Source organism: Myxine glutinosa, chromosome 1, assembly GCF_964187855.1.
Source record: "Myxine glutinosa chromosome 1, kmMyxGlut1.1, whole genome shotgun sequence".
Classification (NCBI taxonomy): domain Eukaryota; kingdom Metazoa; phylum Chordata; class Myxini; order Myxiniformes; family Myxinidae; genus Myxine; species Myxine glutinosa.
The window spans coordinates 257,886,171-257,897,933 of NC_136261.1; positions in this window are offsets into that span (position 1 = coordinate 257,886,171).

The window sequence follows — 11,763 nt, forward strand, 5'->3', positions numbered from 1 at the left end:
CTACTCGATATGGTAACTGAAACTTGAAAATTTTACCTTTTGGTCAAAATTGAATGACCTTCAAAATGACCTTGAAGGTCAAGGCCGATCGACACCAAAAACTAATCAGCTGAGCGCCATACCACACCCTATATACCCACCAAGTTTGGAGATCATAAGATCAAAGTTACTCAAAAAATAAGGGTTTCGTTGACCTCCATGATTGACCGCAAAGTGACCTTGACCTTTGACCTTGACCTTAATAATTTCGTATGGTGAATAGTATGTCTTCATGACCAACGCACATGAAATATTGAAAGATTTTGATGAGAACTGAGGAAATAATTTTTTCATGAAAATTCCGTTTTTCCTCATGACGTCATCAAATGACGTCATAGCGTCAAACTGTTTACAGATCTGGGAAGCACTCATCAAGGGCATTCATATGAGGTATTACTCGATATGGTACCTACGATTTCAAAATTTGACCTTGGGGTCAATAATTTTCGACCTCCAGCGCTAACCATGAAGGTCAAGGCCGATCGCCACCAAAAACTAATCAGCTGAGCGCCGGACCATATACTAGATTCCCATGAAGTTTGGAGACGATCCGATCAAAGTTACTCAAAAAATAAGGGTTTCGTTGACCTCCATGATTGACCGCAAAGTGACCTTGACCTTTGACCTTGACCTTCAAAATTTTGTGTGCTGAAGGGTATCTCTATAGGACTCTGATATGCGAAGTTACAGGAGTTTCCAATAATAACTGTGGTCTACAGAGTGATCTAAACGTGAAAAAAAAATGATTAACCACAAACAAAAAAACAAACATACAAACTGACTAATACATCTTGCAAAAACTTCGTTTTGGCAAGATAATAAAGGTGTCGTCGACCTCATGATTGACCGTAAAGTGACCTTGACCTTTGACCTTGACCTTTACAATGTTGTGTGCTGAATGGTATCTGAATAAGACTCTGATATGCGAAGTTACAAAGAGTTTCCAATGATAAATTTGCTCTACAAAGTGACCTAAACCAGAGTTTCTGATGAGAACTAAAGCAATACAATATACATGAAAATGCAGTGTTTGCGTCATAACGTCGTCAAATGACGTCACATTGTCAGCATAGTGATATGCCTGGAAAGCACTGATCAACGGCTTTAATTTGAGGTACTACTCGATATGTTTCCTAAAAGTTGGAAATTTGACCTTGGGGTCAAATATTTTCGACCTCAGCGCTAACCATGAACGTCAAGGCCGTTCGCCACCAAAAACTGATCAGCTGTGCACTAGACCATATACTACAATATTGTAAAGTTTCGAGCTGATTCGACTAACAATACTCCAAACATAAGGGTTTAGTTGACCTCCATGATTGGCCGCAAAGTGACCTTGACCTTTGACCTTGACCTTCATAATTTTGTGTGCTAAAGGGTATCTCTAAAAGACTCTGATATGCGAACTTACAAGAGTTTCCAAAGGGAACTGTGCTCTACAGAGTGACCTAAACAATGCGAACTAAAGCAATACAATATACATGAAAAGTGCAGTTTTTTCGTCATAACGCCGTCAAATGACGTCACATTGTCAAACTAGTTATACGTTTGGAAAGCACTCAACAAGGGCTTCAATTTGAGGTACTACTCGATATGGTAACTGAAACTTGAAAATTTTACCTTTTGGTCAAAATTGAATGACCTTCAAAATGACCTTGAAGGTCAAGGCCGATCGACACCAAAAACTAATCAGCTGAGCGCCATACCACACCCTATATACCCACCAAGTTTGGAGATCATAAGATCAAAGTTACTCAAAAAATAAGGGTTTCGTTGACCTCCATGATTGACCGCAAAGTGACCTTGACCTTTGACCTTGACCTTAATAATTTCGTATGGTGAATAGTATGTCTTCATGACCAACGCACATGAAATATTGAAAGATTTTGATGAGAACTGAGGAAATAATTTTTTCATGAAAATTCCGTTTTTTCGTCATGACGTCATCAAATGACGTCATAGCGTCAAACTGTTTACAGATCTGGGAAGCACTCATCAAGGGCATTCATATGAGGTATTACTCGATATGGTACCTACGATTTCAAAATTTGACCTTGGGGTCAATAATTTTCGACCTCCAGCGCTAACCATGAAGGTCAAGGCCAATCGCCACCAAAAACTAATCAGCTGAGCGCCGGACCATATACTAGATTCCCATGAAGTTTGGAGACGATCCGATCAAAGTTACTCAAAAAATAAGGGTTTCGTTGACCTCCATGATTGACCGCAAAGTGACCTTGACCTTTGACCTTGACCTTCAAAATTTTGTGTGCTGAAGGGTATCTCTATAGGACTCTGATATGCGAAGTTACAGGAGTTTCCAATAATAACTGTGGTCTACAGAGTGACCTAAACAATGCGAACTAAAGCAATACAATATACATGAAAAGTGCAGTTTTTTCGTCATAACGCCGTCAAATGACGTCACATTGTCAAACTAGTTATATGTTTGGAAAGCACTCAACAAGGGCTTCAATTTGAGGTACTACTCGATATGGTAACTGAAACTTGAAAATTTTACCTTTTGGTCAAAATTGAATGACCTTCAAAATGACCTTGAAGGTCAAGGCCGATCGACACCAAAAACTAATCAGCTGAGCGCCATACCACACCCTATATACCCACCAAGTTTGGAGATCATAAGATCAAAGTTACTCAAAAAATAAGGGTTTCGTTGACCTCCATGATTGACCGCAAAGTGACCTTGACCTTTGACCTTGACCTTCAAAATTTTGTGTGCTGAAGGGTATCTCTATAGGACTCTGATATGCGAAGTTACAGGAGTTTCCAATAATAACTGTGGTCTACAGAGTGATCTAAACGTGAAAAAAAAATGATTAACCACAAACAAAAAAACAAATAAATAAACATATGTCACCCACAGGGTGAACCGTATCTTGCCATTTGACCTTGACCTTAATAATTTCGTATGGTGAATAGTATGTCTTCATGACCAACGCACATGAAATATTGAAAGATTTTGATGAGAACTGAGGAAATAATTTTTTCATGAAAATTCCGTTTTTTCGTCATGACGTCATCAAATGACGTCATAGCGTCAAACTGTTTACAGATCTGGGAAGCACTCATCAAGGGCTTCAATTTGAGGTACTACTCGATATGGTAACTGAAACTTGAAAATTTTACCTTTTGGTCAAAATTGAATGACCTTCAAAATGACCTTGAAGGTCAAGGCCGATCGACACCAAAAACTAATCAACTGAGCGCCATACCACACCCTATATACCCACCAAGTTTGGAGATCATAAGATCAAAGTTACTCAAAAAATAAGGGTTTCGTAATTTGACCTTGGGTCAATAATTTTCGACCTCCAGCGCTAACCATGAAGGTCAAGGCCGATCGCCACCAAAAACTAATCAGCTGAGCGCCGGACCATATACTAGATTCCCATGAAGTTTGGAGACGATCCGATCAAAGTTACTCAAAAAATAAGGGTTTCGTCGACCTCCATGATTGACCACAAAGTGACCTTGACCTTTGACCTTGACCTTCAAAATTTTGTGTGCTGAAGGGTATCTCTATAGGACTCTGATATGCGAAGTTACAGGAGTTTCCAATAATAACTGTGGTCTACAGAGTGATCTAAACGTGAAAAAAAATGATTAACCACAAACAAAAAAACAAAAAAACAAACAAAAAAACAAACATACAAGCTGACTAATACATCTTGCAAAAACTTCGTTTTGGCAAGATAATGAACATATGTCACCCACAGGGTGAACCGTATCTTGCCATTTGACCTTGACCTTAATAATTTCGTATGGTGAATAGTATGTCTTCATGACCAACGCACATGAAATATTGAAAGATTTTGATGAGAACTGAGGAAATAATTTTTTCATGAAAATTCCGTTTTTTCGTCATGACGTCATCAAATGACGTCATAGCGTCAAACTGTTTACAGATCTGGGAAGCACTCATCAAGGGCATTCATATGAGGTATTACTCGATATGGTACCTACGATTTCAAAATTTGACCTTGGGGTCAATAATTTTCGACCTCCAGCGCTAACCATGAAGGTCAAGGCCGATCGCCACCAAAAAATAATCAGCTGAGCGCCGGACCATATACTAGATTCCCATGAAGTTTGGAGACGATCCGATCAAAGTTACTCAAAAAATAAGGATTTCAACATTTGACCTTGGGGTCAATAATTTTCGACCTCCAGCGCTAACCATGAAGGTCAAGGCCGATCGCCACCAAAAACTAATCAGCTGAGCGCCGGACCATATACTAGATTCCCATGAAGTTTGGAGACGATCCGATCAAAGTTACTCAAAAAATAAGGGTTTCGTCGACCTCCATGATTGACCACAAAGTGACCTTGACCTTTGACCTTGACCTTCAAAATTTTGTGTGCTGAAGGGTATCTCTATAGGACTCTGATATGCGAAGTTACATGCGAAGATATGCGAAGATATGGTACCTACGATTTCAACATTTGACCTTGGGGTCAATAATTTTCGACCTCCAGCGCTAACCATGAAGGTCAAGGCCGATCGCCACCAAAAACTAATCAGCTGAGCGCCGGACCATATACTAGATTCCCATGAAGTTTGGAGACGATCCGATCAAAGTTACTCAAAAAATAAGGGTTTCGTCGACCTCCATGATTGACCACAAAGTGACCTTGACCTTTGACCTTGACCTTCAAAATTTTGTGTGCTGAAGGGTATCTCTATAGGACTCTGATATGCGAAGTTACAGGAGTTTCCAATAATAACTGTGGTCTACAGAGTGATCTAAACGTGAAAAAAAATGATTAACCACAAACAAAAAAACAAAAAAACAAACATACAAGCTGACTAATACATCTTGCAAAAACTTCGTTTTGGCAAGATAATAAACATATGTCACCCACAGGGTGAACCGTATCTTGCCAAAATGTGAAAATTCCGTTTTTTCGTCATGACGTCATCAAATGACGTCATAGCGTCAAACTGTTTACAGATCTGGGAAGCACTCATCAAGGGCATTCATATGAGGTATTACTCGATATGGTACCTACGATTTCAAAATTTGACCTTGGGGTCAATAATTTTCGACCTCCAGCGCTAACCATGAAGGTCAAGGCCGATCGCCACCAAAAACTAATCAGCTGAGCGCCGGACCATATACTAGATTCCCATGAAGTTTGGAGACGATCCGATCAAAGTTACTCAAAAAATAAGGGTTTCGTTGACCTCCATGATTGACCACAAAGTGACCTTGACCTTTGACCTTGACCTTCAAAATTTTGTGTGCTGAAGGGTATCTCTATAGGACTCTGATATGCGAAGTTACAGGAGTTTCCAATAATAACTGTGGTCTACAGAGTGATCTAAACGTGAAAAAAAATGATTAACCACAAACAAAAAAACAAAAAAACAAAAAAACAAACAAACATACAAGCTGACTAATACATCTTGCAAAAACTTCGTTTTGGCAAGATAAAAAACAAACAAACATACAAGCTGACTGATACATCTTGCAAAAACTTCGTTTTGGCAAGATAAAAATGGAAGGAGCAGAAGGACACAGAGCAATTCTAGCTTATCGACAGGCTTAACTTAAAGCCCAGACAACACAGACAAACAGACGACAGGCAGACTCACACGGGGATGGTGACAGGAATGGCAGGAGGTTCGTTCATCTGGCGAGGTTCCGTTCCGACCCACGACTCTCTCTCTCTCTCTGTCGGTAACATTGGGATTCTCCTCTCCAGTACCTCAAACCCAGCTCCAGCCTTGAACCCAGCTCAGCAGCACGCACCCCGCTCTCGTACCAGTTCAGCAGCACGTACCAGCTTCTTGTACCAGCCTCTCATACCAGCCCAGTAGCATGTCCCTCTCTTCGCGATTGTCACACGCATATCTCAAGCGGGGGCGTGACACGCCCTCGGCCGTTTGGGTACCGCCCCCCGTGCTCTGTTTTGTGGCCTTTATGGCAATGCCACGGTCTTGTTACCTTATGTGGGTATGGAGCTGAACAGCCTCGCCCCCCATGGCGAGCCATGGGCTTGTAGCCTTACTTGGGCATGGAGCTGAACAGCCCCGCCCCCGTGGCGCGCCATGGGCTTTTGATGGCCTTATATGGCAATGCCACGGTCTTCTTACCTTATTTGGGTATGGAGCTGACAGCCCCGCCCCCGTGGCACGCCATGGGCATGTCTCTTCTCGGCGACCCCGCCCTTCCTGTCCAAACAGAGCACGGAGCACATATTTACAATGGCGGCGAACGCCGCTTCCAAACCAGGGCCAGTTGAGAGGGCGCGCACCCCACGCTTGTCAAGCTGTTTTGCACAGAGAGGGAGAGTTTGGCTGGGAAATGCAATCCTTGAAGGGGACCTATCTTATTTCATTTGGTGCAATGCAATGTCAACTAGTGGAAAACAGAGCCTTAACTAATACACATAATAAAGAAATAACTTTAGAGAGGTTCTATGGTTCTCTACGTGTGTGCGATGGACTAACTAAGGGGATGACCTTTGACCTTTACCACAAATTGAGGTATTTACAAGAACTATTTACTAGAAGGTCATATTTACAACACAGGATTCTCAAATCCGCAACACTGCACCCTCATCCTCCAGGCACGTCCCGGGCCTATAAAACTTTACTTAATGTGGCACGTAGGTCTAATTCCCTCGACAATTAATCTGACCCTGAGTGCGACAATTTAAAAACACAAATAAGTATGTCCCGCTGTTGCATTGCACCGTACCTAACAGATTCACGCCCACAATTAACCGAATTACGGAATGGTTTTCAAACTATACATGAACGGTGGGGAGCATTATTTACAAGCGACGTTAATTGTATTTACAAAACGCAACCCAGGACCTGTGATTTTTCTTTTGGGAACAAAAAGGAAAATCCTGTGGGAGGGGAGGAGACAGCATGCACTGCAGTAACGCACCAGCACCAATAAAGAGCGTTAACGTATCCCACTCCTGACACCAATTGTTACGGATACGGAGAACGGTGCTCCCATTAGCAGGGGGGGGGGGGGTGTATCCCCTTCTATTTGCACTGGCCGTCTCCGATCCTGAAGCTACCCCACTCCCTTGTGGGGCGGGATTGCCCGAAGTGATTGGTCAAGGGATTCCCGTACACCTCCGGCAATCCCTCCAGGAGGCAGGTGGGCAACTCCGCTCGAGACCACGGACAAGATGTTATTTGCCGAGCGGTTTTTAGCAGCCCGCGGTTCGAACCATTAGCAAAGACTAAACCCGATTCATATGCGTTGGCCGAAATCGCACCACAGGAACTCAATGTGGAAACCTCTAAAACGAATGGATGTGAAGGAAAGAAGGCAAAGGTAGGAAGAACACAGGTATTTATTAACTACTATTTACACAACCAAAGAAACAAAGGAGAAGGAAAGAAACGCAAGTAATTTACAGAAGAGGAAGAAGACAGTGCAATTCTTACTTATACAGCTTAACTTATACCCCAGACAACACAGACAGACAGACGACAGTCAGACTTACACGATTCGGGAATGAAGGCAGGAACGAATGGCTGGAAGGAGAGGAAGGTTCAGCTGGACGCAGGAGAAGGGCCGGGAGCGAGCAGCCGCCGACTCTCCACCCTCCGGTCCACACTGCTGGGATGTTCGCAGCAGCGCGTCGGAGCTTGACGTGGCAAGGCTGGTTGGAAACAGCGTCTCCCTCACTCGTACTCCCGCAGGTTGCACGTCTCTCTTCACCAACTCAAGCGCCTTCCTGACAGAAAACTGCCTTCGTGCTCCGTCGCTCATCTGACTCCCTCAATCATCTCTGGTGGGGGCATCGCGCCGCGGGTTTTATAGCCACGCCCTACCAAGCCATAGCCACACCTTACCAAGCCGTGCCCACCGAGTCCTGGTTGGGCGCAAGGGCTTCCTGGCTCCACCTCCTGATGAGGATGGGCGGGCCACGCCCTTCTTCCCCGAGTTGACCGCGTGCGTAATGGAGTTTGGGGTGAAGAAAACAGCCCAATGCAACGGTGGTGAACGCCGCCGAAAACAGCCCAATGCAACGGCGACGAACACCAACTTAAACAGCCCAACTGTTACTGGCACTCCGAAGAGATGATTGGGGAACTAAAAGGGACCTATCTTATTTCATTTGGTGCAATGCAATGTCAATTAATGGGAAACAGAGCCTTAAACTAACATAGAATAAAGAAATAACTATAGAGAGGTTCTGTGGTTCTCTACGTGTGTGCGATGGACTAACTAAAAGGACGACCTTTGATCTTTACATGAAATGGAGGTATTTACAAGAACTATTTACTAGGGTGATATTTCCAACACAGGATTCTCAAATCCACAACAGTATATATAATATATATATATGTATAATGTATATATAATATATATGTATACTGTATATAGTTTGTACTAGACTGCCCATTGCAGCAATTCTTGAAAAAACAATGTAAGATTTTTTGGCATTAAGCACAATTTTATCGAGACAGGGTGCTTCATAAAACTACAACCATATTAAAGTTGAGAAATTTGTATTTTTAATATACATTTTTTTCTTTTGCAGCTTTGTATGAAGCATCTTATGGAGGAAAAACTGCAAACATCGTCATCTTACTATAATTCACCAAATGTCCGTCTGTCTGTCTGTCTGTTCAAAGGTACCGTAAAAACTGCTGAACCGATCTTAACGATATTTTGGATGGGTAATCCTGTGATCTCCAGGAGTAAAATAGGCTATTTAGTTTTCCCAATTTCAGCTTTAGTCTCCAGCATTCTCAGGTTTGGACTCCCGCATAACATTCGCATAACATTCATTGTTCTCAATGTGACGATGTTGCTTTGCCGGGTGCCGCGCGATCGGTGCAGCCGTTTGTGCGGCACCCGGGAAAGCAACATGTCTCCATCGATCGCTAACAGATCGCTGTCTCCATCGATCTTGACAAGGCCGTAACAGCTATCGGCTCAAAATCCTTTTAACTGTTGATTTGGTACAGTTACACGTATCGGGAATTTGGTACACGTATCGGGAGTACATACGACATAGCGACTGTGAACACGATTATCGATCACGATTCACGATCACGATCATCACGATCATAGTGTATCGATCACGATCTGAAACACGATTGAATAATATTTACCGATATGAACAGTGATATGGCTTTTATTGAAATTCTAAAGATACTGTTTAGATTTTGATGATTTGCGCGTGATATGATTCAACGGATGTTTATATGAATCGTTTAAAATAAAATAAAAACCTTCAATTTCTGATATTTTGCCTTTTCATTTGGGCCTCCCAATTGAAGCCCCGCCCGTAGGGCGGGTACCGTTGCTAGTACTGTTAATTTTAACGATGGCCTGGACAATTGAACAAAGGATCTTTATTGTGGAGTCTTACTTTGCCACAAAGTCATTCAAACAGACTCAAACACGATTGGGAAAGAAGTTCGAGACCAGATTAGCTCCAGATAAGTTTGCCATTTTTCGATTGATTAAGAGCTTTAATTCCCATGGGACAGTACAAAATCTGAATTGCTCACAGTCTGGTCGCCTGAGGACTGCAAGGTCACGAGAAAACATTGAAGTGGCCCATGAAGCAGTTTTGAGGAGCCCCAGGCTACGTCATCGATCTCAAGAATTGAACTTGTCTTTATCACGTCCACAAAAATTATTGAAGCAGGAACTAAAAATGTACCCGTATCACATAAAAGTGAAACAAAAACTAACAGACAATGATAAGCAACTTTGTGTGACGATGTGTGAATGGTTTGAGGGAAAAAAATGTGTTGGGATCCAACTTTTCTGAGTAATGTGTGGTTTTCTGACGAGGACCACTTTCTTTTAATTAGTCATGTTAACTCTAAAACACTGTATTTTGAGGTTCTCCGTCTCCTGATGATGTTCTTAAGAGGCCGTTGCACAGCCAGAAATGCACTGTATGGGTTGCCATAAGCAAATCTGGCATCATTGCGGCTTTCTTGTTTCAAGATGAAGGGAAATCGGTAACTGTAGTCACTGAATGGTACTAGAAAGTTATCCAGAAGTTCTGGGTTGCATTAGCGAGGAAGCACCACATTGACAGGGCCGTGCAATGGTTTCAACAAGATTGAGCCACACCTCACACTTCCAATAGATCGATACAGTGGCTACAACAGAAATTCATTGATCAAATAGTCTCCAGGATAGATGTTGAACTCCCCTGACCTCAACCCACACGACTTCTATCTTTGGGGTTACATGTCTGACAGTGTACCAGGGGAGACGTCAGACTAATGACGACCTCAAAATGCAATTGCCACAAACATCAAAGATATTCTGATCCAGCAATGCAGCTGCGCTATCGACAATTTCACCAGGACGATCCATTTGTACCCGCTGCATCAGGGCAGCCATTTAGGACATGTTTTGTGAACTGTTTTCTGAAATCACTAGTTTCATTTTTGTGTGTTACTTTATTACCCTCGCCTGAGGAGAGGGTATTGCATTTGAGTCCGTTTGTCTGTTTGTTCGTGTTTGTCCACACAGAATACATATGATTTTCTCTGCAACCGTTGTTCCGATTGACAGGAAATTTTCACCATAGGTGCAACTCCACCTGGAGAATTTTATAATTATAATTATGACGTCATAGGTCACGTGGTTCAGCCGCCATCTTGGAAAAACCGAAAACCTTCGCACCTCTATATCTCCGAAAGCATTGAATAGAAAAAATTGAGACATGGCTCATTGTAAAGAACTCTCCGTGGGGAATAACATCTGTTAATGATGATGTCATAGGTGCCTCCATTATGACGTCATAATTCAACAAGTACAAAACATCATCCGATCAAGATGAAATTTGTTGAGCATAATCTAGGGATAAATTGGTGGAGAAAAAAAAATGATGACGTCATCGGGCATTTGAAATTTGAATAGGATTTTCATATCAGCAAACTGAATTCAACCAACTATTTTTGAGCTCAACCTCGGTCACAAGGGCAACATAAGCCATTTTTTGACCAATTGAGTTAAACTTGGCATACATATAGTCCACCTCAAGGTGAAGAACGCTCTTTTCTGTGATTTTATATATTTTTTGCTAATTAGTCTACGACGCGCCAATTAAAAAGTGCTGACTCAGCAATTTTATTTATTTATTAATATTGTGATTCCATGAATTTTGTATCGACCTACAAGCCAAACCATTCGTCAGATGAACTTGAAACCTTGACCAATTATAGTATGTCACTTGAATGGATGCATATGCTAAATATGTTACAGGTCACGTGACATGGTGGCCATATTTGATTTTATGTAAACATTTAAAATGCATTTGTCTTTATTTTTTGATCAATTAAGTTGAAACTTTGACCACTTATAGTATGTCACTTGATTAGATGCACTAAATATGACGTCATAGGTCATGTGACCTGGTGGCCATATTGGATTTCATGCAAACCTTTAAAATGCATCTGTCTTTATTTTTCGATCAATTAAGTTGAAACCTTTGACCACTTATAGTATATCACTTGATTGGATGCATATCCTAAATATGATGTCATAGGTCATGTGACCTGGCAGCCATATTGATTTTCATGCAAACCATTAATATGCATCTCCGCCTTTATTTTTTGATTGATTGAGTTGAAACTTTGACCAATTATAGTATGCCACTTGTGCTGATGTATGTCCTAAGGATAATGTCGGATCTGGGCTGCCGTTGTCAATGGCCCTGGCGTGCACTTGTCCAATCAGTGTGGGGCGTCTT